The sequence below is a fragment of the Camelina sativa genome, chromosome 8 (assembly GCF_030686135.1).
Source record: "Camelina sativa cultivar CO46 ecotype springtype chromosome 8, ASM3068613v1".
NCBI lineage: Eukaryota > Viridiplantae > Streptophyta > Magnoliopsida > Brassicales > Brassicaceae > Camelina > Camelina sativa.
This window is the reverse complement of record NC_141887.1, coordinates 12922348-12927888: the sequence shown is the minus strand read 5'-3', so window position 1 is coordinate 12927888 and position 5541 is coordinate 12922348. Positions and strand designations below refer to the sequence as shown.

At 42.2% G+C, this 5541-nt stretch overlaps 2 non-coding genes across 2 annotated transcripts; one reads left to right on the top strand and one right to left on the bottom strand.

The window, feature by feature from the left end:
* The first annotated feature begins 1027 nt into the window (after window positions 1-1027).
* On the top strand, window positions 1028-1134 carry LOC147940035 (small nucleolar RNA R71). The gene has a single exon (XR_015564833.1). It is a non-coding gene; the product is annotated as a small nucleolar RNA R71 (small nucleolar RNA).
* A 2912-nt stretch (window positions 1135-4046) lies between these two features.
* Window positions 4047-4153, bottom strand: LOC147940034 (small nucleolar RNA R71). Its single transcript, XR_015564819.1, has one exon. It is a non-coding gene; the product is annotated as a small nucleolar RNA R71 (small nucleolar RNA).
* Window positions 4154-5541: the final 1388 nt, after the last annotated feature.

Below are 5541 nucleotides of genomic sequence, written 5' to 3'. Positions count from 1 at the left end.
GATGTACTTAGCAGGCTTGACAGCTTCTGACTCTTCAACTCGATCAGCCACTCGAACACTCACTCGGTCGAGTGCATGCTCGAGCACCTGGTCGAGTGCAATACCGGAGTCAGTCTGCTTTGCACAAACTTCACTCTGAGCTTCAAGAAATGACCAATCCTCCCCAACTTGAACTTCACTGTCCCTAGTGACTTCCTCTTCAAAGAGATGAATGGCTTTGGCAGTAAACTCCCTTGGGTTTTGAACTGCTTTTCCAGGGAGTTGGGTGGGTTTTGGAGCTGAAGTAGATGCTATATTGCTCTCCATATACTTCAATCTTGAGTTAAGTCCCTCAAACTTCATATTGAGATCATTATATTGTGATGTTAACCTTTGATTCAGCTCAGCAAACTGTTTGGCTTCCTCAATTTTCCCATTGGTTTGCCCAATCAACAGATGTTGTATCATTGCTCTTAGGTCTTGTTCCTGGCCTTGGTTAGTCTGAAACCCTGGTGGGGGACACAATTGGGGCTGGAACACTTATTGCTGCTGCTTTGGTGCATAGTTGTGCTGTTGTTGAGGCTGAGGAGGTGGATAGACTTGGTCTTGAGGGTTGGATACATTGGTGCTCCTATAAGAGAGGTTGTTCTGCTTGAAACCTCCACCTTGGTTGTAGCCTTTGTATCCTCCTCCTTGGTTCTGCATATAACACAACTCAGCAAACTCCCTATCTCCTTCCTGGACTGGAGCTTCTTCTTCACCAATGAAGTGAATGGGTTTTGACTGGCTTAGGAGAATCTTGTCAAGCTTCTCATTGACCATCTTTAAATCCTGCTTGTATTTGTCCTCCTGATCAGTGGAATGGATCCTCATGGTTCTATCATAATCTTCATTATAATTACCATCTGACTGAGCAAGGTTCTCAACCAATTCCCATCCTTCTTCCACATTCTTGTTGAGGAAGTTGCCATTTGAAGCTGTATCAAGAAGCATTCTTATCTTGGGAAGCACTCCTCTATACAAAGTGCTTAGAAGGGACTCATTGCTGAAGCCATGGTGAGGACACTGAGTTTGGGATCCTTTAAACCTCTCCCAAGCTTCACAAAAGCTCTCATTATTCCTTTGAGCAAACCCAGAAATTTCATTCCTCAATCTAGCAGTCCTTGCATTGGAGAAGAACATGGCCAGAAAAGCTTTCTTGCATGCATCCCATGTGGTTATAGCTCCAAGAGGAAGAGTCTTCTCCCATAGATGAGCTTTGTCTCCAAGGGAAAATGGGAATAGCCTTAACTTGAAGCCATCTTCACTGACTCCATTGATTTTTGTGAGTCCACATATTCTGTCAAACTCATCAAGGTGATCTAGAGGATCCTCCATTGGCAACCCATGAAATTTGTTGGCTTGTATCATGGAGATTAATCCACTCTTTATTTCATAATTATTATTGGCCACAGCAGGAGGCATAATACCAGCTCTTTGGTTGTGTGTGTTAGGTGCATGATGTTCATATATTTTACCTTGTTTTCCCTTAGTTTATTCACAACTTTTGCATCTTTTGCTATCCATTTAGGCCATTATTGTGTAGCTTTAGGACTAATCATGCATTAGAGTATAGTTGCATTGCATTTGCATCTTTTCATGTATAAACAGGTGATTTTGGAGCTTAAGGAGCATGGAAGCAATGCTAAAGAGAAGTGAAGCAATCCTGAGGAGAAAACAAGAGAGTTAAGGCTGTAGAATCAAGGTCCGGAGTCCAACTCGACCGCACCACTCGACCACCACTCGACCATGTGCTGAGGAGGACTCGACCGAGTGGAGAATGCACGAGAGAAGCCAGCTCGACCAGCCACTCGACCGAGCACTGGTCGAGTTGACCGAGCCGTTGACTACTTTGACTTTTTGTATTTTTAGGGCTTCCACCTCACCTCCTATATAAAGCCCTTGTACCTGCAGCCACCAAAGAGTCCAGCTTTTTAGAGAGTCTAAAACCTAGTTTTTACCTTTTTTAGATTTTATTCCTTTTGCACTTTCTTTTATTTTAGATTTTGTACTTGTTTAAGAAAGAAAGACTAGATCCTTGTATTTTGTTTGTTTCATAACTTTCAAAATATTAAGATTTCGAGTTTTATTTCTTCATCAATATTGTAGATCTCTGTTTCATCTTTCTAATGATGCAAGTTTCATTATTTTCTGGGTTTTTGACTTATTTCACCATGTGTTCTTGTGAGTAGTTTGCTTAGGACCTTGAGGATGGGTTAGGCTGGGTTGATCTTGTGGTTTGTTTGATTTGGTCAAGTTTGATTGTTGTAGATCTCTTCTAGGCTAGATGATCTTAATGCTGATCCTATATCTGAGAAGGTAGGGTTTGATTTCAAGCATCTTAGCATCACACCAATGTCTAAGGAGCATAGATAAGGCTAGATCTAGAGCTTACCATTAGGCTTGCTAAGAGATTAGAAGTCTTGTTTGGTTTGAGATGTATTGCTTAATGCCTGCTTGTGTAGATTCTTTACTTTGTGAGAACAAGTCTAGAAATGCATAGGTTTGATTGTTTCTTGCCATGAGAGTGGATTAAACATGTCTTAGAATAGTATGTCTAGAGATCAGCTCAAAGTTTGCTTGAGATTTGTTGACCAAGTTAGATAACCACAATGATTAGCTCAGCCCATGAATCCCTCCTCAAGGCCTTCTTTGTTTATTGAAATCTTAGTCTAAATATCATTGCTTGCTTGTTGTTTGATTAGTTTTAGCATTGCTCTGTTTTTCTTGTGTTCCTCTGTTTTCACGTTTAAGTCTAGCTCGACCACGTACTCGACCTACACTCGGTCGAGTGCTGCTCGAGTTCATCCCCAGAACTTGTGTTTTTTTTTATTTGTGATTGTCTTGTCTCATTCCTGTTTCATTTCCATTGCATTCACGTAGTTTCCTGTTCATTACTTGTCTTGCATTAGTTCATTAGCATAGTGTCTATCTCTATTCTAGTTTCATTATAGCTTTAATTTTTCGGTTCTGTTTGCATTTAGTATCTTGTTCTAGTTGTTTTTACTTTCTGCATTTCATATCTCATTTGAGGATTGTTAGTGACAAACAATCTTTACAATTGGCTTGACTTAGACTCATATGCACATCTTAATTGTTCACAATCGCTCAGATAGGATTGACACCTCTTATACTGCAACTGCATAAGGGGAATTGAAACACCCTGACTTCTATTCATTCCATACATCATTCATTCACACACCACAAAGAAAGTCAGTTTCAATTTGGCGCCGTTGCCCATTTGAGTGTGTTTTGTGACATTTAGGATCATTATTAGTCTAAGATTAAGTTCGTTTAAACACTTGTGAAGTTACTGAACTCGAATCTTCCTTTGCTTGGCTGTTTTGTGTTTCAGGCACCACTCGACCACCGCTCGACCGAGCTGTGATCGAGCACTTGATCGAGCCAGAAGCCGGATCCAAATAGCCATTACTTCCCAGTCGACTCGACCACCCACTCGAGCCTGCGCTCGACCGTGTACCTGTTCGAGTCTGTAGTAGAGTTTGTTGATGCACACAAGGTCAAAAGGCAAAGACAGTCTTCAACAGCCTATTGACAACATCCACAGGCTACAAAAGGGTTTGAGACATAAGAAAGGAAGAGTAGTTCAACAACAACAAGGTCAAGACATCATGGAGCAACAAGCTATCCATGAACAAAGACCAAGGCACATTGGTGCAGGAGATGCACCCAATACCCACAACCAAAGGGCTGGAATTGTGCCACCTTCAGTAGCAAACAATAACTTTGAGATCAAGAGTGGATTGATCTCAATGATACAAGCCAACAAGTTTCATGGGTTGCCAATGGAGGATCCACTAGATCACCTTGATGAGTTTGACAGAATATGTGGACTCACAAAGATCAATGGAGTGAGTGAAGATGGATTCAAATTAAGGCTCTTCCCATTTTCTCTTGGAGACAAAGCTCACCTTTGGGAGAAGACTCTTCCTACTGGAGCTATCACCACATGGGATGCATGCAAGAAAGCTTTTCTGGCCAAGTTCTTCTCCAATGCAAAGACTGCTAGGTTGAGGAATGAAATTTCTGGGTTTGCTCAAAGGAATAATGAGAGCTTTTGTGAAGCTTGGGAGAGGTTTAAAGGATTCCAGACTCAGTGTCCTCACCATGGCTTCAGCAATGAGTCACTTCTAATCACCTTGTATAGAGGAGTGCTTCCCAAGATAAGAATGCTTCTTGATACAGCCTCTAATGGCAACTTCCTCAACAAGAATGTGGAAGAATGATGGGAATTGGTTGAGAATCTTGCTCAGTCTGATGGCAATTATAATGAGGATTATGATAGGACCATAAGGAGCTCCTCAACTGATCAAGAGGACAAGTATAAGAAGGATTTAAAGATGGTCAATGAGAAGCTTGACAAGATACTCCTCAGCCAGTCCAAATCCATTCACTTCATTTGTGAAGAAGAAACTCCAACTCAAGAGGGGGAGCCTGAATTTGCTGAGTTGTGCTACATGCAAAACCAGGGAGGATTCAAAAGCTACAACCAAGGAGGTTTCAAAAACAACAATCTCTCTTATAGGAGCACCAATGTGGCCAATCCTCAAGACCAAGTCTATCCACCTCCTCAGCCTCAACAACAGCAACAAAACTACATCCCCAAGCAACAACACCAAGTGTTCCAGCCCCAATTGTGTCCCCCACCAGGGTTTCAGACTAACCAAGGCCAGGAACAAGACTTAAGAGCAATGATGCAACAGTTGTTGATTGGGCAAACACAAGGCAAGATTGAGGAAGCCAAGCAGTTTGCTGAGTTGAATCAAAGGCTCACATCACAGTACAATGATCTGAACATGAAGTTTGAAGGTCTCAACTCCAGAATGAAGTATATGGAGAGCAACATTGCCTCTACTTCAGCTCCTAAACCCAACCAACTCCCTGGAAAAGCTGTTCAAAATCCAAGGGAGTTCACTGCAAAAGCCATTCATATCTCTGATGAGGAAGTCACTGAGGACAGTGAAGTCCAAGTTTGGGGGAATTCATTAGTTACTGAAGCCCCAAGTGACGTTTGTGCAAAGCAACTGGAGTCCGTTATTGCACTCGACCAGGTACTCGAACAGCCACTCGACCGAGTGCATGCTCGAGTGGTCGATCGAGTTGCAGACTCAGAAGCTGTCAAGCCTGCTAAGTACATTCCTCCTGCTTACAAGCCACCTCTTCCATTCCCAGGACCTTTCAAGGCACAAAAGATTAAGGAGCTTAGGGAAATCATTGAGAGAAAGAAGATGATGGCTGAGCAACAAGAAGAAGAGAGGGTTTTAAATGAAGAAGTTGTGGTTGAGGAAGTGTTGGCCATACAAGAGATCACCATTGCTTACCAAGAAGAAGAGAGAGGACCTGCCTTGGAACAGTATGATCCATATCCTCTCTACAAAGACTTTTAGCTTGATTTATCAAAGAAGAAGGCTGAAGCTCAAGATGAGAAGGATCTTGAGGATCTTGGAGGAGTTATCATTCCAATCAAGCTTAAGGATCCCGGTCCATTCTATCTGCCTTGCA